This window comes from Pimephales promelas, chromosome 23, assembly GCF_988280905.1.
Source record: "Pimephales promelas chromosome 23, fPimPro1.hap1.1, whole genome shotgun sequence".
Lineage (NCBI taxonomy): Eukaryota > Metazoa > Chordata > Actinopteri > Cypriniformes > Leuciscidae > Pimephales > Pimephales promelas.
This window is the reverse complement of record NC_142791.1, coordinates 19,681,194-19,704,323: the sequence shown is the minus strand read 5'-3', so window position 1 is coordinate 19,704,323 and position 23,130 is coordinate 19,681,194. Positions and strand designations below refer to the sequence as shown.

Sequence of the window (23,130 nt, the reverse complement as noted above, 5' to 3'; positions counted from 1 at the left end):
GAGACTTCAAGAACCCATTTCCCATCCTTACCCACTTTATGAACATTTATAGCCAGCGCTGCGTGTTCAGCTCCTCTGGCTCAAAAATAAAAATAAAAATAAATAAATAAAAAAAACTTTCAAATTCTGTCAATTAATCCTGTATTTTCCAAATATCCAAATAAAGCTTCTCCATTATCATTTTCCCGTTCTGGTTTTAATATGATTCTCAAAGTTATATCAGTTTCCTCTTTTCTCTGAATCTCTTCAAATAATGTATCTCTATCCTCTTTATATCTTTCACAATACATGGTTACATTACATGCTCTACTGTTTCTTCCTCTCCCCACCAATCACAAAGTCCTGTTGGATGCTTGGATATTAATTTCAGCGTTTTATTAAGTCTTGTATGTCCTATTCTTGATAATATGTTTTCCTCCCTCCTACTTTCACCCAAGTACCTCTTTTCCCCCACTTTTGGTTGAATTGCGTATATTTCTACACTTAATTCATGTTTCCCACATTCGTTGCCATCTTTAGGTGCGTTCCATTCGACCGTAAGTGGACTGCGAAGTGGACAGGGTATTTCGCCATCTTAAAGGGTTAGTTCACCCAAAAATGAAAATTAAGTCATTAATTACTCACCCCCATGCTGTACCAACCCCGTAAGACCTTTGTTCGTCTTCGGAACACAAATGAAAATATTTTTTTTTAAATTTGAGAGCTGTATAACAACCACATTGGCTGCCTAAGGGACTGCCTCTTGACGGCCTAGAAAGTCAATGAAGAAAATGTTTAAATATCCCAAGTGACTACCGTATGTTTATCAAGCAACGAGAATACTTTTTTTGCAAAAAAACAAACAAAAATAACGACTTTATTCGACTATTCCTTTTCTTCCTTGTTGGCCTGAAACGAGACTTCCTTAGATTTCCACGACGCATGCGCGAGAATTGCGATCTCCTTTAACTACTTCAGTTCAGTTCTCGCGCATGCGTCGTGGAAATCTAAGGAAGTCTCATTTCAGGCCAACTCCTGCAGGCCAACTCTCATTTCTGTCAAACAGCTCCACTCGGATTTTTGTTGGGTCAGACCCATCTGACAGCGATGGCCCGGGGGCCGAGACCGACAGAGCTACATGGAGCTACATGGAAAAATATGCACCAAACAAGCCACTTTGAAATTTACCTGTTTTGATGAATACAAAAGTTGGGTGACCCTCCCCTCATCAAACAATAAAAAGACATGACCCTCTCCTATTTTCCTCCGGTGGACCTTTCCATAAATACAGAACAGTCCCTTAAACTTTTTTTTCTTTCTCAAAACAATAAGTGGTAACACTTTACTATAAGGTTAATTAGTTAACACATTAGTACTACATTAGTTCTGAACTATTAACTGCATTTATACAGAATTTATGAATCTTTGTTACTGTAATGCTAATTTCAACATTTACTACTTTATTACAATATTGTTAACATTAGTTCATGCACTGTGAACTAACATGAACAAACAATGAACAGCTTTATTTTTTATTAACTAACGTTAACAAAGATTAATAAATACTGTAACAAATGTATTGCTCATTGTGTCACAGTCTTCGTCTGCACCAGTCTGTCTTCGTCATCTGCACTACACTTCCCAGGATCCACACCTGAACTCACTCCCTCCATCAGCCACCTGTTTATTGTCTTGTTCATCTGTATCACCTGTTTTCACCTTGTTATGTTTTGATTCTTGCTTGTATTTAGTTGTCTTCAGTTCAGTCTTTGCTTGTCAGTCGATGTTAACGTTCAATGAGTGTGTGTATAATCTTCTGCCTGTCTTCCTTGTACCCGTTTGGAGTTGTTCAGGCAGAAGATTAAACACACACTCATTGAACGTTAACATCTACATCGACCGACAAGCAAAGACTGAACTGAAGACAACTAAATACAAGCAAGAATCAAAACATAACAAGGTGAAAACAGGTGATACAGATGAACAAGACGATGAACAGGTGGCTGATGGAGGGAGTGAGTTCAGGTGTGGAGACAAGAGGATCCCGGGAAGTGTAGTGCAGATGACAAAGACAGACTGGTGCAGATGAAGACTGAGACAGAGCGCCCCTCTTTACAAAGGCGCAACCTCGCGCCGTAGGACATCAAAGGGGTGGGTGTCCTGGAGGCTGACAAGGGCGAGGCCGATCTGGAGCAGGAAGCCTCCAGGGCGGAGCAGGCTGAAGGCGTGGCCAGGGCGGAGCAGGCTGAGGGCGTGGCGGAGCAGGCTGAGGGCGTGGCCAGGGCGGAGCAGATGAACCCTCGGACATCCAGGGCGGAGCTGTTGGACCCTCGGGTGTCCAGGGTGGGGCAGGCCGTTCGGGTGGCCATGGCGGTGAGGACCCTTAGAGCGGCCATGGCGGAGAAGACCCTTTGGGCGGCCACGGCGGTGAAGACCCTTCGGGCGGCCACGGCGGTGAAGACCCTTCGGGCGGCCACGGCTGGGACATAGGGCCCTCCCCAAAAAAAATATTTGGGCTGAATCCCCGGATTAGGGGCAGACGGGACGTGGACAGTCTCTCGCTGGGCAGACGGGACGGTCTCGGGCTGGACGGTCTCGGGCTGGGCGGTCTCGGGCTGGGCGGTCTCGGGCTGGGCGGTCTCGGGCTGGGCGGTCTCATGCTGGGGCTGGGCAGGGCTGGACGAGACCAGCAGTGAAGCGGTCTCGTCAGGGCTGGACGGAACCAGTGATGAGGAGGGTTCAGGCTCGGCAGGGCTGGACGGAACCAGTGATGAGGAGGGTTCAGGCTCGGCAGGGCTGGACGGAACCAGCGGTGAGGAGGGCTCAGGCTCGGCGGGGCTGGACGGAACCAGCGATGAGGAGTCGGTGGGGCTGGACGGAACCAGCGGCGAGGAGGGCTCAGGCTCGGCGGGGCTGGACGGAACCAGCGATGAGGAGGGTTCAGGCTTGGCGGGGCTGGACGGAACCAGCGATGAGGAGGGTTCAGGCTCGGCAGGGCTGGACGGAACCAGTGATGAGGAGGGTTCAGGCTCGGCAGGGCTGGACGGAACCAGCGGTGAGGAGGGCTCAGGCTTGGCGGGGCTGGACGGAACCAGCGATGAGGAGGGTTCAGGCTCGGCAGGGCTGGACGGAACCAGTGATGAGGAGGGTTCAGGCTCGGCAGGGCTGGACGGAACCAGCGGTGAGGAGGGCTCAGGCTTGGCGGGGCTGGACGGAACCAGCGATGAGGAGGGTTCAGGCTCGGCGGGGCTGGACGGAACCAGTGATGAGGAGGGTTCAGGCTCGGCAGGGCTGGACGGAACCAGCGGTGAGGAGGGCTCAGGCTTGGCGGGGCTGGACGGAACCAGCGGTGAGGAGGGCTCAGGCTCGGCAGGGCTGGACGGAACCAGTGATGAGGAGGGTTCAGGCTCGGCAGGGCTGGACGGAACCAGTGATGAGGAGGGTTCAGGCTCGGCAGGGCTGGATGGAACCAGCGGTGAGGAGGGCTCAGGCTCAGGAGCGTTATTCTCCTTACCGTCCATATCCAATGCTGCCTTATCTTTAAATTAGGCTATTAGTATTATTTGAAGTTAACATTATAAAATACGTAGACCTACACCACAAAACTAGTTGAGGATAAATTATTTAAAATTGGGGAAGTCCAGTATTGTGGACATGACATTTGCAGTCAAAACTTGAAATAAAAATTCTCAGAAAATACATGTATTGAAACGTATATAGGCTACTTCCTTAAAGGACTCTAGACATTAGACAAATATCAGTCTATGTTTTATTTTTAATATTAGGGAAAAGACACGCATTCATGCGTGACAAAAAAATAGGAGGCAAAATATATTTTTTGTAATTCTGTTAATTACACTGCGCAAATCGGACGAGGAAGGGTTGGCTCTCCAGTCTCCATAGAACTTAAAATATTCATTTTATTTTAGTTTTTGTGTTCGCATTTATGAAGAAAAACAATGTTACAGACGCGACCGGCACTAAAAGACTGCTTTAAAACTTTCAGTTGTTGCCTTTAAGAAGTAAAAGCAGACAATACACTGTAAGACAACTGTAATACAAGCCTCACTGAACATGTAAAGAGTAAAATATTACTGAAAATTGATTAGAAATGCCTTACACTACTGCGTTACAGCAAAAAGTAATATGTTACTGTAATGTATTACTTTTGTAATGCGTTACTCCCAACACTGGTCACTGATGAGTTGAATCTTAGTTAAATTGTCAAACTCTTCACAATTTCTAAACATTCTTTCATCGTGTGAGCCATCACATGAATGATCAATTTAGTTATCAAAATCTGTCAGACATGTTATATTCCATAAATATTTATGACATTGCATATTTTGCTATTGGCAAAGATAGATGAAAAACGGTAAATTTGATGAGTGAGCATACACTGTAAAAAATATTGTAGGTTTAACTGAAAAAAGTAAGTAACCTGGTTGCCTTAAAATTTTAAGTTGATTGAACTGGAAAAGGTGAGTTAATACAATGAAGGAGATCAATTTAATCATCAGAAACTCAAAATAATAAGTTATCTCAACTAAATAAATTATTATAAAGTTGATTTGACAATAGAAAAAATGTTGTGATTACTACACTGTAAAAAATATTGTTGGTTTAACTTAAAAAAGTAAGTAACCTGGGTTGCCTTAAAATTTTAAGTTGATTGAACTGGAAAAAGTGAGTTAATATAATGAAGGAGATTCATTTAATCATCAGAAACTCAAAATTATATGTTATCTGAACTAAATAGATTATTTAAGTTATTTTGACAAAGGAAAAAATGTTGTGATTACTACACTGTAAAAAAATATTGTTGGTTTAACTTAAAACCTGGGTTGCCTTAAAATTTTAAGTTGATTGAACTGGAAAAAGTGAGTTAATACAATGGAGATTAATTTAATCATCAGAAACTCAAAATAATAAGTTATCTCAACTAAATAAATTATTATAAAGTTGATTTGACAAAAGAAAATATGTTGTGATAACAAATCTTGAAAATATTTTTTACAGTGTGTGATTAATATGTCAGCTGCATTGTTGTCATTAATTTCATACTGTCATTTAGTGTTTGAGTAGATATTCAGTCTGAAAAAGTTTTATTTTGTAAGATAATGAGATATGAGATTTGAGTGTCAATTGTAAATGCCACACTTATCTTGATGGGACATGCTTAAAGTCTCTTACAATTACAACCAGTCATCATTACTGTGAATGAAAAGTGATACATGCACTGATAATATATTGTTCATTCAGAGAAAATACGACGAAGCCATAACTGCAGTGCTCGTGTTATTTCTTTGTCAATCTTTTTATACTTCTTTTTCAGGAGTATTACATGTACCCCTGGCCCTGACATTTATGGTTAGGCCTATTTTATTTTATTTATTTATTTATTTATTTAAAAGGGACCATGCATATTAATGAACATCTTAGCTTTTCAGCAATGTAAATATGCCAGAATTAGCCCCGGGGCTACTTTACATCTGCAGTCCCCCGTCAGGTCATCACAATATCAAATAGCAAGGCTAACATAAGATGCTACACAGTTTAAAGAACACCTTAATATTCAAATAATATATTACAAGAGACACCACTGTTTTCAGACAGGTTACACATACACATGAAGTGCTATGTACTTTAAGTACATTGCAATATGCTAAAATACTAAAATTACAATAAAGTGCTGCAGTTTGGTATATATACAAATACTTAAACAATACTACAGTTATCTTATCCATACCTCGATTTGCAAAGAAAAAAAAAATTAGTTAATGGTCACAATTTTGATGTGTCTTGAGCCATTATTTAAGTTGGTTCTTAAAACTGGGGGTCGGACATTCTCTAATAACAACTGGTAATTTGTTCCAGATCTCTGACCCCTTAATTGACAACACATATTGTCCAAATGTTGTACGCCTGTAAGGCACCACACAATCACCCCTGATGGAAGCCCTGGTACACTTCTTCCCTCTCCCTGTTTTTTTAATGTAATGTATTCTCTCAGTGGGGGTGGGGCAAGTCCGTGAAGATCTTATATACAGCACAGGCATATTTTAGCTTTAGAAAATTTTCAAAATTTAGTAAGTTATATTTCTGTAATATTGAACAGTAATATTGTAATATTTCTATCAAATATTTTTAAGGCTCGTTTGAAAAGTGACTCAATTGGTTTAAGCGTTGTGGCATTTGTGAGTGACCAATTTATAAAACAACATTCAATATGAGAAAAAATCATTGAATGAAGAAACATTCTGGCTGCTTTACATGAAAGTGATGGTCTGATATATTTGAAGTTTGCAAGATTAAATTTAACAGTTTTTGAAAGACAATTGACATGATTTTTAAAGGACAGTGTAGGATCTAATACAACGCCAATATATTTAAATTCATTTACTATCTGTATTTCTTCTTGTTTTAAAAATATATTTGAACGTGTCATTTCAATCTGCCGCTTAGAAAACATTATACAAACAGTTTTTTTTTAGGATTCAATAGTAGACATGATATTGTAAGCCACTCCTGTACACGAGTCAGTGCAGATGTAAGTGACTGAGAGGCGCCTTGAGCAGTTTTGACCTGTGTAAAAATTACTGCATCGTCTGCATTAAAATATTGATGTTTTGGCACGCTGCAGGCAGGTCGTTATGTATAAGGAAAATAAAACTGGTGCAAGTACAGAGCCTTGAGGGACTCCTTCTGAACATTCAAGGTGAGGAGATTTAATATTGTTAACAGACAGTGCGTTTGGTTAAGTAATTCTAACAAAGTAAGTTTGTCAATCTAGACAAGAGCATTTGATGATTGACGGTGTCAAATTCCCTTTTCAAATCCAAAAAAACAGCAACAACTACAGAATGAGTGTCTAAAGAGTGTTTGACCTTTTCAATAAATACAGTAACAGCTGTTTCAGTAGAATGATGGGCACAGAAGCCAAATTGCACAGAGGAGAGCCACAAATATTTAAGCTCTTAATTACTAATTGATTTACTATCCATTTTTCAATAATTTTGGATATAACATAAAAATACTGATTGGTCTATAATTATTGATGTCTGATCTGCTCCCTGATTTAAAAATTGGTGTAGCCAAATTGTGGCCAATCTTCCAATGTGGTGGAACAACAGAGTGTTTAATAGATAGATTGTAAAGATAGATTGTGTCTTTAGTATGCCCTATATGTGTAATAGGGCATACTAAAGACTCTTTGTGCAATTTAATGAAATTTGTGTCCAATCCAAATCATCCTTAGCTTTGGAACTATTCAATTCATCAATGATGAAAGCCACATCTGGTTCTGTAATTTCTTCTATAAATATTGGCTACGCATAATTAATAGGAGAAGAAACACTTTCAGATGGGATAAATAATTGAGATATTTCCTGAACAGAGTAGGCTCTATGTAGGCTACTTATAGCTATGTCAATGTATGTTTTGTTCTTATATCTAGATTAAAAATCACGAAGCCCAGTAAATGTGGTAAATTTGTGATAGAAAATAGTGTTTATGATCGTAACTTTTCTGACACCTCCTGCTTAAAACCCAAAAAGCCAAAAAGATCGTGAGGCCTATGTTTGCAAAATCAAGCACCATCATGAGCTGGTACTATTTCGTTCAAATATGGGGTAAGGATAATATAGGCTAAATGAAAAGTTGAATGATTTCTGTGGGTGTTTGAGGATCGTCTTGAGCTCAAGATGGCGCCACTTCATCTCATCAAACACATGGCTTCCTTCCACAGAAATAACCGACCAGTGAACAGTGCAGTTCATATCAGCTAATCTTCATCTTTGATCAGTAGTAGCTAAAATAATAACTGGCAACTCAAGATCAGTGTTACACATACATTAACAGCGCCACACCTGTGTGATTCAGGATGTTTATGAGAAGGAGGAGTGTGGGAAACACTGTAGCTCAAGTTAATTCACTCAGAGCAGCAGCCCCTATTGGCTGTTACCCGGTGACGTCACGGCGAAGCTGCGTTGTGTTCGCGTCGCGTCTTTTGCGGAGTTGAAGGAGTCACTTCATCACTCGAGTCTTTGCGCGCTTCTGTGAGAATATTTCAACAAAAGAGACGCTCATTTAAGCGGATCCGATGTGTTTGGAGCGGACGAAAACTCTCATTTAAAAGTGGTAAGTTTTTCTTTTGCGAATCACTTCACACTATAACTGCATTACGTATTAACAACGTAGAATATTACTATTCTGTATTCTGTTTTGCGGACTTAATCGGGTTTAATGTAGGCAAATTAAATACCTTAAGATCAAATAGGTATGATTTAATCTTAGATGAATAGGATTAATATTCTGCCATTTTTTCAAGTGTCAGCAATGATCTTTAAAGTGTTGATCACACACGTCTTAAAGATTTATAGTAAGATTGTATAGTAAGACACGCGTGTGTTTTTTAATATGTCTTGGTGGATGATGTGTTTATCTCAGACTTGCACTAACTATATCACAGTGTCAGTGTTGCTGCTGAAACTCTTCTGTGTAGCCCTGATAGAAAGTGTGTATCCCCTGCTGAGTGTGTGTGTGTGTGTGTGTGTTTGTCTGTCCCTCTCTGTTCATGCTCATGTGACTCATGATGAGCCTCTCTTCACATCTTCTAATTTAAACACACACTTAAAGGGGGAGTTTGCCCCCCCCCCCCCCCAAAAAAAAAAGAACCATTATCCCATGATTTACTCGCCCTCAAGTCATCCTAGGTGTAATGACTTTCATCTTTCATACGAATACAGTTGGCTTTATGCACAGCTGCACTACTTCCTGAACTTAAGCCAGCTCCTTGTTTCCTGTCTGCCATTATTGGCCAAACTTGATTAATTCGGTTGTGTCTGATTATTGTTGCCGTGACTACTGAGGTCAGTCACACCTGAATTAATTAAGTTTGGCCAATAATGGCATACAGGAAACATAAAGTCAATTGGAGTTATATCAAACATGTCCTGGCTCTTCCCAGCTTTATAATCGCAGTGAATGAAGGATGAGATTTTGAAGTGCATCTATCCATGATAAAAGTGCATCTATCCATCATAAAAGTGCATCTAGCGCTGCAATGCGTTTGTGTAAGAAAAATATCCATATTTAAAACTTTATAAAGTATAATAACTCTGCTCTGACAGACGACCGAGTTATTTTACTTTATAAAGTTATAAATATGGATATTTTTCTATCAAAAACACGTCGCTTCGCTTCAGATGGTCTTTATGAACCCCGCAGAGCTGGGTGGAGCATGTTAAAGATGAATGCACTTTAACCATGGATAGATGCACTTTTATGATAGATAGATACACTTTAACTGTGGATAGATGCACTTTAACCATGGATAGATGCACATTTATGATGGATATGCAATATTATGATGGAGAGATGCACTTTTATGATGGATATGCACTTTTATGATGGATATATGCACTTTTATGATGGAGAGATGCACTTTTATCATGGATGCACTTTTATGATGGATGGATAGATGCACATTTATGATGGATATGCACGTTTATGATGGAGAGATGCACTTTTATGATGGAGAGATGCACTTTTATGATGGATATGCACTTTTATGATGGATAGATGCACTTTTATGATGGAGAGGTGCACTTTTATCAAGGATAGTTGCTCTTTTATGATGGATAGATGCACTTTTAAGATGGAGAGATGCACTTTTATCATGGATAGTTGCACTTTTATCATGCATAGTTGCACTTTTATGATGGATAGATGCACTTTTATGATGGATAGATGCACTTTTATGATGGATAGATGTACTTTTAAGATGGATAGAATGTACTTTTATGATGGATATAGATGCACTTTTATGATGATAGATGCACTTTAATGATGGATAGATGCACTTTAATGATGGATAGATGCACTTTTATGATGGAGAGATGCACTTTTATGATGGATATGCTTATGCAGTGCACTTTTATGATGGATATGCACTTTTATGATGGATAGATGCACTTTCATGATGGATAGTTGCACTTTATGATGGAGAGATTCACTTTTATGATGGATAGATGCACTTAAACCATGGATAGAAGCACTTTCATGATGGAAAGATGCACTTTTACGATAGATAGATGTACATTTATGATGGAGAGATACACTTTTATGATGGATAGAAGCACATTTATCATGGATAGATGCAATTTTATGATGGATAAATGCACTTTATCCATGGATAGATGCACTTTAACCATAGATAGTTGCACTTTTATGATGGCACTTTTATGATGGATAGATGCACTTTTATCAGAAACGGCCATTCACTGCCATTATAAAGCTTGGAAGAGCCAGGACATTTTTTAATATAACTGATTGTGTTCGTCTGAAAGAAGAGACAGTATTTCCCACAGGATTTTGTGAAGACTACTCTGGCTATGTGTGTTGGAGTAGGCGTGGCTTGGCAGACTCTGCTTTGGCTGTGTGTGTTGGAGGAGGCGTGGCTTTGGAGACTGCTCTGGGTGTGTGTGTTAGAGGAACCGTGGCTTTGAAGAATCTGCTCTGGCTGTGTGTGTTGGAGGAAGCGTGGCTTTGCAGACTTTCCTCTGGCTGTGTGTGTCGGAGGAGGTATGGCTTTGCAGACTCTGCTCTGGGTGTGTGTGTTGGAGGAGGCGTGACTTTGGAGACTCTGCTCTTTCAAAGCTAACTCTCCCTAATGTATCACTGAAAAATTTCCAACCCTACGCTTAAGTGTCTGTCTAATGTATGCTACTGTGCTGTGAATCTGACTGTGTGACTATCATATTACGCGTCTGTTTGTTTGGCAAGTGGTCCGATGCTCCATCTGCTTGCAATAAAAACAGCATTATTCCTATCATAATTTCAGGGGTTTACATAGACCAATGTTTCTGAGAGACAAAAATAAGTTGCTGATTATTTCCATCATCCTCACACACGCTGTGAAACAGTGGACGGCTCTCAATCTGCTGGAGACACACAGTAATGCTTGAACACGTCACACTGAGACACAGACATAGCTTGAGTCTAACTTTCGACTCTGTCTAAAGATCCAGTTCGTGCTGTTATGTGCTGTTGTGTTTGTTCAGTGCCATTTAATGTCTTGTTGGTACTAAGAAAAATAATGAACATAAGTGTGTTTGTTCCCTGCTGAAAAGAACAAGTGTTGGGAGTTGCACTGAGACATGTGTTGATTGACAGGGACATGTGTGTGTTTATTGGCTAGTTTGAGAAAGTGGCTGTGATTTCAGAGACTCTATCCCAAAACCCTGATGCTATGATTTCCTCCGTCTGCTTTATGATGCAGTTGAGCTTTTGTGTATTTCTTACACTTCTACATCTAGTGAGATGTACTATTGAGAATATCCAGACTGGAACAAGCCAATGGACAATTTAAAGTACAGTATTGCATCAAACAATAAGTTATAGTATATAGTACAGTATTGCATCAAACAATAAGTTATACTTCAAAGACATGTTTATACCTGTAACAAATTATTATTAAAGCAATGCATAGTCTTCATTGTATGATTTAAATATATATTGATTCGTAATAAAACTACTAAAGTTATTTAGTCAAGAGCAGTGATTTTGTCCTTGTGTTTATTTGAGCATTATTGACTGACAGCATCAGGTATTTGCATTAGCCTTTAAGAACGAATGCATGGATCGGTCTTATAATAATGACACTCATCCTATTTCTTTTCTAACTGTTTATTCCCTTAAAGGAGTAGTTCACTTAAAAAAAAAAACTTTTGCTGATAATTTACTCACCCCCATGTCATCCAAGATGTCCATATCTTTCTTTCTTCAATCGAAAAGAAATTAAGGTTTTTGATGAAAACATTGCAGGATTTTTTTCCTTATAATGCTCTTTACTGGTAACCAAACGGTTCAAGGTCCAAAAGACAGTTTCAGTGCAAACTGCAAACTGTTCAAAGGGCTTTAAACGATTCCAGACGATGAATAAGGGTCTTATCAAGCGAAACGATCGCTTATTAAAAAATCAAAAACAAAGTTTTTATAAGTTTTATAAGCTCAAAGGGTCGCCTTGCTCTGTTCTGTGATGGGTTCTTTTCCTGAGTCAATTCGTTCATTTCGTTCGTTGAATGAACCAAATGACACGAAAAAACATTCGTTCATTTAGATAAACAAGTTCGAACAGGAGAGTTTGCAAGGCGACCATTTGAGCTTATAAAACTTTTTTTTTTAAATGAGCGATCATTTCGCTTGATAAGACCCTTATTCATCGTCTGGAATCGTTTAAAGCCCTTTGAACAGTTTGCAGTTTGCACTGAAACTGTATTGTAAAGTGCATTATATGGAGAAAAATCCTGGAATGTTTTCATCAAAAACCTTTATTTCTTTTCGACTGAAGAAAGAATGACATGGGGGTGAGTAAATTTTCAGCAAAAGTTTTTTTAAACGTGAACTACTCCTTTAAGACATAAGACAGAAATTTTGACATGTATTTGTGTATATTTGAAGTTTTGGCGTCCAAGTATACTTCGCTTGTTCCTGTTCTGCTCCATCTCACAGCACACAGGCTGCATTTAGCATGCTATATGATGTGATGTGACTGATTTGGACGTGAGCATTTTATCTTGATTATCACGTTTTAATAATCATTTGAAGCCAAAATCAAAACCAAAGCTAAATTTTTTTTCCAAACACGTCACATATTACAGACACATGATAGAGTCTTGTGATATAATCTGCCAGTCAGCATCAGGCTGTTGTTGCTGTATTTTAACATTTAAACATTTAACACACACACACACGCACACGCACACGCACACGCACACACACACACACACACACACACACACACACACACACACACACACACACACACACACACACACACACACACACACACACACACACACACACAGACACAACAACCACACACACAGACAGTAAACAGGGCCTGTTGGGATCCACCGAGCGGGGTCCGTCTCATCTCTAAAGCCGCTACTGAAAAGCTACATTATATTTCTTTGCTTCAGGTGGTTCTTTGCATTAAAATTGTGTAATGTACACTTAGCCATTGATTATCCCTTATAATACACATTGTTCATTGAAGGACATGTACTTCAAGTACCTCTTCTCGAGTCGTTCATCATTTCGAGTAATGTTATGGTATTGGCTTAGTCTTACTCCATAAACCAGTGTCCACATTAACATTTTAAATAAACTATTCAGTTAATAAATTACACTCCTTTCCACCAGATTTCAGAATCAGTCCTTTGTGTGTGTGTGAGAAAAGTTTCGTCCTGTTCCTCCTCACAAATGTAAAGTGTAATGTTAAGTTTTTGTTTGAGGGCCTTTTAAGTGGCAGTAGACATGTATTAGTCTGGTAGACATAACACTCGTTTCCCTCCTTCACACACACACACACACACACACACACACACACACACACACACACACACACACACACACACACACACACACACACACACACACACACACACACACACACACACACACACACACACACACACACACACACACACACACACACACGTGTCTGCAGGGCTTCATGGAGCTGATCACATGATGGCCTGAACATCTGCTCACCTCACACCTGTGCACATTAAAATGCTTCCCTTAAATGCAGGATTAGTTGTTGAGTGCGCAGCTCCAGATGAATGAAACAGACGCTTGCTGCGCTGCTCTCCACACCTGTTCCCGTCCACTAGAGACAGGGCTTGTCCTTCTCGATCCTCGTTTTTTTTGGATTGGTTATGTACTCTGTTTCAAAAATGTGCGGAAATGCGCTTTTATGATCACTTTTTAGACTATTTAAATGACTTAATTTTGATTCAAAATATAACTTATGACATATGAACTGCATTTGTTTGTTTGAAAATTCTAGAAACTTCCATAATGCAAACATATTAGAGTCTGTGACTGATGGAGAAGGACATCACTGGAGAAAACTCATATTGGGGTTGGGTCCCGAACCTTCATATTGTAATACCATATAAATAAATTTGCAGTCCATGCTCCTGATTTTGGGAACAAAAGCCCCTCTCTCTCAATTAGACCATGTATGAGACAAATAATTAAGTCAACCCATCTTCATTTATGTAGATTGTTCCAAAGTGGCTTTACACTGATAATAAGAAATTAAAGTAACAGAGATTGTTTTGGCTTTACAGCAGCTCTAGAATAAAGTTATGTCCAGTATAAAGTTAGTTTGTCCAGCTAAAGTTAGTTTTGATTGATTCACTTCCATCACAAAGATCATTGGTTATTAACATAGGGGCCGCTAACACGACACTGCTCTAACAGAAAACTCTATTGAAAACTTTAAAAACGCGAACCTGTGAGAACGCTGATGGCATGCACATGGGTATTAAAGGGCATATTGCAGGTTAGAGGACCCAACGAGTCAATGTATAGAAAAATAATTTAGGAACTAGATTTTCTTTAAAATTTATAAATATGCTACAGAAGCTTCTGGAGTCGTTTTTGTGAGAAAATTTTACTTCCAAGTCTGAAAATGGGTGTAACGGGTGAGAGAGCGGTCGATTCAAACAACAGAAGAAAAAAATGGATCGCAATGACAATTCGGACACTGAGGAAATACTTACTCGTATGACGAATCACAGCCATACAATTATGAGCCTGCTATGCTGCCAAGAGAGCAGGCACAGGCCAGGATATTGTTAGACAGAACGAAGAGACAATTTGAGTTGTGGTGTGAGGATAACCAGTGGAGAACAGGACAGGTGTCTTGGTGAGATGTGCTTATAGATACACGTTCGCTACCGATATACACTGTGCTCACAATATTGTACAGATTATTACCATCATATATCAGGCCAGCAGACATTAATATGTTTAGGGTAGATTTATACTATTAAATGTATAAAAACTATACTTGCATATATTTCTATTGTACTAAAAACATTCGCAAGTACATATTCAATACATATTTTTCACCTAGGTTATAACATAAACAGAACATTATTTGAATATTTAAACAACCTAGTAATTTTGTTTTTCAATTACAAGTTGCCTCTATTTAGGGCATGACTACCTACATATCACACTATTTGATGCCATTGGTACAGTATACGACGATCAATATTCTTGCTTCGGCATCCCATGTTAAACTCCATCATATCGCAGGGATGATAATCCTCCGATCTGAAGTGAACGCTACACACGACAGCGTTTCTCGAAGCCGATGCGGAAGACGCCACCACAATGACGTAAATACCAATGGGGATTTTCTCTAAGCCCCGGGTTTTACAGCCCCTACTTCATTGTACCCAAGAAAGGCGGTGGGTTACGGCCAATCCTGGACCTGCGAGTTTTGAATCGGGCCCTGCACAAACTCCCGTTCAAGATGCTCACGCAGAAGCGCATTTTCGAGTGCATCCGTCCCCAGGATTGGTTTGCGTCTTCATGAAAGTCACGGAGGCGGCCATTGTTCCCATGAGAGAACAAGGCGTTCGCATCCTCAACTATCTCGACGATTGGCTCATTCTGGCTCACTTGCGAGAGGTGTTGTGCGATCACAGGGACATGATGCTACGGCACCTCAGCCGGTTGGGGCTTCAGGTCAACTGGGACAAGAGCAAACTTTGCCCCGTGCAGAGGATGTCTTATCTCAGAATGGAGTTGGACTCGGTCGCCCAGACGGCGCGCCTCACGGAAGAAGGGCGGTGCTAACCTGCCTCAGGTCCTTTCGAGGCAGGACAGCGGTTCCACTGAAACTTTTTCAGAGGCTCCTGGGGCATATGGCAGCCGCAGCCGCAGTAACGCCGCTCGGCCTGTTACATATGAGACCGCTCCAGCACTGGCTTCACGATCGAGTCCCGAGGTGGGCGTGGCAGAGTGGCACGTTCAGGGTCAAAGTAACCCCGCACTGTCGCCAAACCTTCTCCCCGTGGTCGGATCCTGCGTTTCTTCGGGCCGGAGTGCCCCTAGTCCAGGTTTCCAGGCATGCTGTGGTTTTCACGGATGCCTCTGCCATGGGGTGGGGGGCCACGTACAAAGGGCATGCATTTTCGGGTCTGTGGACGGGGGCCAAACTGCATTGGCATATCAACTGCCTGGAGTTGCAAGCAGTACGCTTGGCTTTGTGCCGCCTCAGGCGGTTTCTCAAAGACAAGCATGTATTGGTTCGTACGGACAGCACTGCGACCGGTGCATATATCAACCGCCAAGGTGGTCTACGCTCCCGCCGCATGTCGCGACTCGCCTCCCACCTCCTCCTGTGGAGTCAGAAGCATCTGAGGTCGCTTCGTGCCACTCATGTTCCAGGGGTGCTCAACTGTGTGGCAGACGAGCTTTCACGGTTGCCTCCCCTGCCGGGAAAATGGCAACTCCACCCCCAGGTGGTCCAGCTGATCTGGAGTGTTTTCGGAGTCACACAGGTAGACCTGTTCGCTTCTCCGGACACGACCCACTGCCGGTGGTTTTACTCCCTGTCCGAGGGGACACTCGGCACAGACGCCCTGGCCCACAGCTGGCCACGGGACCTGCGCAAGTATGCGTTTCCCCCAGTGAGCCTTCTTGCACAGACACTGTGCAAGGTCAGGGAGGACGAGAAGCAGGTCCTGTTAGTGGCGCCGTATTGGCCCACCAGGACTTGGTTCACGGAACTCATGCTCCTCGCGACAGCCCCTCCGTGGCCGATTCCTCTGAGGAAGGACCTTCTTTCTCAGAGACAGGGCACTCTATGGCACCCGCGTCCAGACCTCTGGAAACTCCATGTCTGGTCCCTGGACGGGACGCGGAGGTTCTAGGTGATCTACCACAGGCTGTGGTGAACACCATCACTTCTACTAGAGCTACCTCTACGAGGCGCCTCTACGCGTTGAAGTGGAACCTGTTCGTCGAGTGGTGTTTCTCCCGCCAGGAGGACCCCTGAACTTGCCTGATCAGAGTCGTGCTTTCTTTCCTACAAGATGGTTTGGAGCGTAGGCTGTCCCCTTCCACCCTCAAGGTGTATGTGGCAGTAATAGCTGCACATCACGATGTAGTAGAAGGTAAGTCCGTGGGGAAGCACGACCTGGTCATCAGATTCCTCAAGGGTGCTAGGAGGCTAAATCCGCCTCGTACTTTGCACTCTGTACCCTCTTGGGACCTAGCTCTGGTAATAAGAGCTCTCCAAAGTCCTCCCTTTGAGCCTTTGCTGACAGTAGAGCTGAATATCCTGTCCATTAAGACAGCGCTCCTGTTGGCATTGGCCTCTTTCAAGAGGGTCGGGGATCTGCAGGCTTTTTCGGTCGACGAATCGTGCCTAGAGTTCGGGCCGGGTCATATTGAGACCCCGCCCCGGATATATGCCCAAGGTTCCTACCACTCCCTTCGCGGACCAGGTAGTGGACCTGTAAGCGCTGGAGGAGGAGGCAGACCCAGCCATAGCTTTTCTCTGTCCAGTCCGCGCCCTGCGGGTTTACATTGACAGAACGCAAAGCTTCAGGACCTCAGACCAGCTCTTTGTCTGTTACGGAGGCCAGCAGAAGGGGAAGGCTGTCTCCAAGCAGAGGTTAGCCCACTGGTTAGTGGATGCTATCACCCGACCGTATGAAGCTACAGGTGAGCCTTGTCCCCCCAGGTTGCGTGCTCACTCCACGAGAGGTGTTGCCGCCTCTTGGGCTTTGGCTCAAGGCGCCTCGCTGACAGACATCTGTAGAGCTGCGGGCTGGGCGACACCGAACACGTTCGCTAGATTCTATAGCCTACATGTGGAACCTGTTTCCTCCCGAGTACTCGCTACGGCAAGTGGTGCGAGGGAATAGGTTGTGTCGGCTTGCTACACCACTCCGTGCCTCAGCCGAATACATGCGTCTTCTGCTCCTTTGGCACCCTACATCGGTTAGCTTTGGGAGTTCCTCCATCACCCCTCCGGTGCCTGATGTGGCGGACTGCCAGGCGCCAGGTCTACTACCTCTAAGGGAGTCGTTGTTAGACTGGGTGTTATGTCCAGTGGTCTCTTCGGTGACCCATTATGCCACGTGCAGCCCAGCATGTCTTCCCCTTGACAGACTCGTTCTGTCGTACCTGTTGCGTTCGCTCCCATTTCCCCTTGGGTTGGGACTACCTTAGGGACTGCCATATGTTTCACTATCCCCCTGGGCTAGTACATATGTGTATTCCAGGCCTTCATCAGGCGACTGGCTTCCGCAGCGTTCCCTTCCCCTTCTTCGAGTTGGGCACGCTTTTTCAGTGTTATCCAATGTCCACTGGTTGGGTCTTGCAGAACAGCAGTGTGACTTCCTAGCTAGCTACCTTTATTTCTGAAACTGCATGGGTAGCGTCGCTGGGCGCTGGAAGGGGCCAGCACCATGGCGTTTTATTAGGGATCCCAATTCGTCAGGGAATCCCCGACGACACGTCGGAGTTCCCAGGATGAAAGGGAATGTCTCGGTTACGTATGTAACCCTCGTTCCCTAAGTACAGGGAACGGAGACGTGTCATCCCTTCGCCATGTTGTTGTACCTTCGCGGAGGGCTGGACTCTGTTCGGCTCCTCAGCGAGAAGCGTCTATGCAATGTTTGCTTCCGCTTCTATATCTGCGTTTGTAGGCGGCTCGCGGAATGCAAAGATTGCATGCCAATGATTATTGGCTCGTTGTTAATTCTATCAGAGGTAATAAGGCTCCCTAGTGTGATCCCAATTCGTCAGGGAATCCCCGACGACACGTCTCCGTTCCCTGTACTCAGGGAACGAGGGTTACATACGTAACCGAGACGTTTCCCGTTACGCCCAAACCACACCTATGAATAATGAAGCTACATTCAGACCAACCCCTTTTAGATTTGCGTTGAGCGCAAGAGTCATTTATCCCATTTATATAGCCGGTTAAATAGCAACAGCGCCCAAGACCCGCCCACAAAGTGATGAGCTGTGATGAACTGAGGTGATAATGAAAGTGTCAGGGTTCGCCCCTGGCAGCCTTGTCTGTTTTGTTGTGGTTTCATGTTTCTGTGTTTGTCTTGTGTTTGAGCACATGGCTCTGTCTTGGTCTGTGTTTGCCATGTGCACCTCATGTCCCGCCTACTTTTTTCCTGTTAACCCGCCCCCTTGTTTAGTCCACGTCTTGTCCTCGTTTCACTAATTGTGCTCACCTGATCCTCATGTGCTCTGGTCCCTTTATATTGTGCCTTTTCCCTCTTGACTTTCTACCTGTATTCTTGTTGTGTCTTGTCTTGTTCATTGTGAGTCTTGTGTTTGTTCCTGCCCTGCTTCCAGACCACTGACGTTCACTTCATGGCAGTTTGACCGGTGTTTCAGCTACAGATCGTCAAGCCTCTGGTTCCTAGTGTTCCTGCCTGGTCTTCCTCACCATTACTCCACCTGGTGCCACCTTCTCTTCTGCTAACCTCAAGCCCGTGTCTCCCTGGACTGGTCTCAGTGGTCTCCCCCCTTCCCTGTCTTCGCGTCTTCAGCCTGAACTGTTTCACACCTCACTCTCTTTGTTGTGTCCAGTCTACAGTCTTGTCAATAAAACCCCTTATCTGCTCATTTGCGGCTGGGTCCTATATCTTGCAGAAACCTGATAAAAAGTTTCAGACATGCTCGTGCTGAACAACATGAGGCTCTTAGTCTCCTCTGCACACAGAGATTGGCTTTCTTTGGCTCTAAATTGAAGCAAATTTGTTCCAGATCTAGTTCTTTCTTATTTCTCAGTTTTGCACAGCCATTTCTTATTATTGGCTTATCCATCAAAAAAGACTTGGTAACACTTTACTTGAAGGGGTGTGCATAAGACTAACCTGACACCTTCGTGGTTATGAATGTGTTATGAATATGAAGGAAGTTTTATGCATGTTTGCGACAACTGTAGGGTGGTGATGGTGCAGTGGATAAGACGCATACCTTTGGTGTGAGAGACCCGGGTTCAAATCCACCACGAGACACCAATGTGTCCCTGAGCAAGACACTTAACCCCTAGTTGCTCCAGAGGCGTGCAACCTCTGATATATATAGCAATTGTAAGTTGCTTTGGATAAAAGCGTCAGCTAAAAATGAATAAATGTAAATGTAAACTGTCATTAAGTGTCATTCGCTCAGTTATGACATTTTTAATGCAAGTATGACATTGTTTGAGATGTTTTTGTTATGACACCTTGACATAAACCAATACATCATAACCTGCCAGTAGTGATGCTCCGATCAGCATTTTTGGGGCCGATCACCGATTACCGATCACCAAAATCATGATCTGACGATTGCCGATCACTGCCGATCACAGAATGGCAGGGGAATGGGAATCTTTTATCAGTAGAAATATGCTAGAGTCAAGAAAATCTTAAAGAACCACCAATGTTTATTTGATTGTTGTTAGAAAACAAGTTTACATAAGACTACTGTATGCCATCTTTTCCAAATAATGCAGGGTAACATTTTTCAAAACAAAGAGGGGTCAGGCAGACTACAATGGTTGTAGTTGAGGAACTAACTACATCAGATCCAAAAAATAAAATAATTTATAGCTAGATTAGCTACTGTATGCCAATGCCATCCTTCATAAATAACAAGGCAGAGAAACAAAAGGAGGCCAAGCAGATAGTTACCAACCCACATGAACTTGGGATAGGATGAGGTCACACTTAGGCCCAGGCTACTTGTAAAATGTAGTGTTTTTTAATGTAATAAAATTAAACAATTGGCCACAAAATGTTTCAAACGAAAACTTGCTTGGCCTCACAAAGGACAAAATCATTCAGGTCTCAATCATAAACTAAAGGCAAGTTTCTCTTGATGACTATGAGCATCTCTGCATTTTTTGATGTCAGACGGTTTCTTTTGTCATCAATAACGTTTGCAGCCGTGCTAAATAGTCGCTCACTATCCACACTTGTGCACGGTGAACAAAGATATGCTCTTGCTGCCTGTGCAAATGCTGCGAAGCGGCCTTTATTCGCCTGCCAATAAGCAAGTGGATGTCCACTGTGTGACATTACAGGCTCTGCTAGATATTGGTTGATCTGTGAGACTATTGTGATTTCCTCATCAGTTTGTCCTGTATCCTCCTCCACCAGTTCAGCAAACATTGCCCGTAAAGAGCAAGCTGGTGGGGTTTTGTCTGTTGACCTGCTGGAACCGGGCACCTCCACGCTGCTTGGCAGTTCAGTGCTGCAATGGGCTCCAACGGCTTCCCGAAACAGATCATGCACAATTGGTTTGAGTGCCTCTGGAAAGTATCTGTTTTTGTACCTGAAATGAAATAATGTAAAAATTGAAAACTATGTAAAATCAATTAGAGTGACATGCCATGCACACATCCACACATCCATTTGTGTCAGAATGCTCATTTCGGTTAATTTTAGACAGACAAAATTTAATTTACGTTTGTCTGTGACCCGTAAAAAATAAATACAAAAAAATCACGGGTTTGTGCAAACAGATCAACAACAGAATCTGGATTCATATAAAATGTTCACACACCTGCAGCATTTCTGACAGTGTCAACTGAGAAAAACAGAATAATATAAATAAAAACATAAAATAGGCCTAAAATAAATATTGTTTTAACTTAAACAATTAAATTATGATGACAAAAAAACCCCACTGAATCAGTTTTCAGCTGAAAACCGGATTTATTTATTTTTTTGAAATATGTCTGTAGGCTATAGTTGCGTATCGATGCGCCACATTGAGTTAACAAATATAGGCATAGCCATATAGTTTTTTTTTAACCATGCAGCAAAAAAAAAGGCTATTAATCGGTCCAAAAAAAATTTAGGTTAACGGTTAAACGGTCAATATGAGCAATGCACAGGCCTACAGGTTACTTCTCAAAACATGAAATAGGCCTACTCGATAGTATTTCCAACTATGACAAAATATTACATAGTTTAAAAATATTTTAGATTACTAAAGCCTAGTAAGCCTACTATATTAATTTAATAATATATTTGATTCCTTCAAATAAGGCTTAAGAAAAGCATAATTACGTATTTTAAACAAAGAGGTAGTTGGCCTAAGACTGAAAGACAATGGAAGACTAATGATACGTGATAAGTTTCTCTTACCTTGGATCTAGGATAGTCGCAATTGCATATAGCTTCTGTGTATCAATGTCAGCAAATCGTCTTCTGACAGCTTCCAGTAGCACTGTTTTTGATGTTTTCACGCCATGTTCAGACTCCGTCTTCTCCAAGAGTCGGGTGAGAGCTCTTATACACGGAATTACATCCGCAGCTGACGCAGTTGAGGAGCTGATTTGTTGTGTCAGCTCTTCAAACGGGGCAAGGATGGAGATCATATTTTCGATTAATTTCCGCTGGTGAATTGTAAACGTGCATGGCAATTCGTATTCTGCAGCATATGCTGCAAGCGCCAATTTCTGCTCTAATAGACTCTGGAGCATGTACAATGTACTGTTCCATCGATTGGACGCATCCTGGCGAAGTTTTTTAATAGGCTGGCCGAGTTGCTTTTGTACATTTTCCACCCGGCTGTAAGCCAACGGCGAATGTTTAAAGTGCCCAACTATGCGTCTCCCTGAGGCTGTGATATCCAAAATACTTCGCTGGGACAATATCCCCTCATGCACAGCAAGCTGGAGAGTGTGTGCCATACACGGCAGGCCAGGGAAATCTGCGTCTCTCATTGCCTTTTGCATGTTTTTGGCGTTGTCGGTTAGAATTGCGTGGATTTTCTCTTTTTGGATCCCCCATGACTGAAACGTGCCGCTAAATGCGTTCACCAAAGCCTCCGCAGAATGTGACCCCGTGAAATCCTGACAGTGTAGCACAATGTTGTCTTTTGAAGTTTGAGTCAATAAAGTGCGCTGTTAAGCTTAGCAGGGACATTGGACAGGCGTCTGCACTCCATATATCGCTTGTGAAGCTAATATGTACGCTATCATTCAGAAGCTTGTCAATGTGTGTGTGCACGGATTTGTACAACGCGGGGAGACACACATCAGTTAGATATTTCCTGCCTGGGGGGTCGTATCGTGGATCAAGGCAGGTTAGCAGGCGACGGAACCCTTTATCCTCCACAACGGATAGAGGTTGTTCATCGAGGCAAATGAATTCCATGATACTAGACGTGATGTCTTTCCATCTCTTACTATCCCGGCTGTATGGTTCACGTCGTTTAAAGGCATCACTCACAGTCGGCTGATTGAGGGATGGGGATGTTTGCGTCGGCTGGTTTAGTCTCTCATACTCTGCATATTCGGCTGTTGTATGGCGT

General features: G+C 42.4%; 1 protein-coding gene across 1 annotated transcript in view; it reads left to right on the top strand.

The window, feature by feature from the left end:
- The first annotated feature begins 7,948 nt into the window (after window positions 1-7,948).
- megf10 (multiple EGF-like-domains 10) overlaps window positions 7,949-23,130 on the top strand; it is a 172,118-nt gene continuing 156,936 nt past the window's right edge. Inside the window, exon 1 of the mRNA XM_089126385.1 lies at window positions 7,949-8,118. The gene's annotated coding sequence lies outside the window, so the exon portion shown is untranslated. The remainder of the gene's footprint in view (window positions 8,119-23,130) is intronic.